This window comes from Furipterus horrens, unplaced genomic scaffold (genome assembly GCF_987537825.1).
Source record: "Furipterus horrens unplaced genomic scaffold, mFurHor1.1.pri manual_scaffold_5, whole genome shotgun sequence".
Taxonomy (NCBI): domain Eukaryota; kingdom Metazoa; phylum Chordata; class Mammalia; order Chiroptera; family Furipteridae; genus Furipterus; species Furipterus horrens.
The window spans coordinates 113,984,677-113,986,382 of NW_028327175.1; the positions used below are offsets into that span (position 1 = coordinate 113,984,677).

General features: G+C 44.7%; 1 pseudogene; it reads left to right on the forward strand.

Annotated features, from left to right (window-relative positions):
• The first annotated feature begins 346 nt into the window (after window positions 1-346).
• Window positions 347-1,396, forward strand: LOC150009308 (phytanoyl-CoA dioxygenase, peroxisomal pseudogene; annotated as a pseudogene).
• The last annotated feature ends 310 nt before the right edge of the window (window positions 1,397-1,706 follow it).

Sequence of the window (1,706 nt, forward strand, 5' to 3'; positions counted from 1 at the left end):
TCATTCAACTTCCTCTTCCTCCCTCCAGCCTCCCGCCTAAACGCCCCATAAGCAGATCTCAAATGGGTCTCCAAGGGCAAAGGAACCGTGACCGAAGTTCTTATTTATCAGCTTCTCGAAAAAAGAGCAGGTGGACATAAAAGACAGAATAATGTCCCCTCCAAAGATGTTCACCTCCTGATCTCAGCAATCTGTGAATGCCTGCAAATTAAATTTGTGATATAAGTGAGTCAAGTTTGTAGGTTGAATTAAGGTTGCTAATCAGCTGCTTGCCAGCCGGAGGCAGGGCTGCCCGCAGAAGTCAAGTGGACCTGAGGCCCAGCCCCATGGTCTCTCGGTGGTCACCATGGATGGGTCATGCGCTGCCCCTCGCCTGCATACAGTGCTGGGCCACCTCGGCCACCCATCAGCCAGGGCCATCAGAGCCTACCCCACTTCAGGGGCTCTTTCTCCTGCCAGTTTCCATTCTCAGCAAATCCAGTATACCCTAATAATGTCCTAAGCCTAGAACAGAGAAAATTTTATAAGAAAAATGGGTTTCTTGTCATCAAAAATTTGGTATTTGATATTGAATGCTTTAGGAGTGAGTTTGAAAAAATTTGCAGACAGGAGGTAAAACCACTTGGATTAACAGGGATGAGAGATGTGACCATTGCAAAATCAGAATATGCTCTAAGTGAAGAAGTGGTAACCAAGGTCCAAGATTTCCAAGAAGATGAGGAACTCTTCAGATACTGCACTCTCCCTGAGATTCTGAAATATGTGGAGTGCTTCACTAGACCCAACATTATGGCCATGAATGCAATGCTGATAAACAAACCCCCAGCTTCTGGCCAGAAGACATCCTGCCATCCCCTGCACCAGGATCTGCATTATTTCCCCTTCAGGCCCAGCGATAAGACTGTGCTTGGACAGCCATGGAGCACATTGACCGGAACAACCACGGCTGCCTGGTGGTGCTCCCAGGCATGCAGAAAAGCACCCTGAAGCTGCACGATTATCCCCATGGGAGGGGGGAGTTAACACAATGTTTCATGGGATCCAGGACTATGACAGAAACAATGCCCACGTGCACCTTGTCATGGAGAAGGGAGACACCATTTTTTTTTCATCCTTTGCTCATCCGTGGATCTGGTCAGAACAAAACTCAAGGATTCCAGAAGGCAATTTCCTGCTGCTTTGTCGATACCGACTGCCACTACATCGATGTGAAGTGTACCAGTCAAGAAAACATTGAGAAGGAAATTTTGTTGATCGCAAAAACCTTAAAGATATCTCCATGAAGGGTGTTCGGCGATTTCGAGCACAGCTCGTGAAAGGAGAAAAAAATCAACCTTTGAAACAGCCCTTTGCTATAACCCTTTTAAAGAAAATCAAAATTAAACAATGTATCTAAGGAAAATACTTTCTTAATGAGATAATATAATCCTTTGCATCGCTTGTTAACAAAATCAAAATGCAGGTATCAGGTACTTAATTACATGTGCGTAATTTTGCAGTGCAGCGGTATTCCTTTGATGAATGCAAAAACAGTAAAGGTGAAATATTACCGTTAAGGAAAATAAAGTTAAGGTTACAACCAAATAGAGGCAGTTGCTGTATTAAAAATAAAAAAGGTTGCTAGTCAGCTGACCTTAAGATAGAAAGAATGAAGCCCTGGCTGCTGTGGCTCAGTGGAGTGAGCGTCAGCCTGCGAGCCAAGTGTT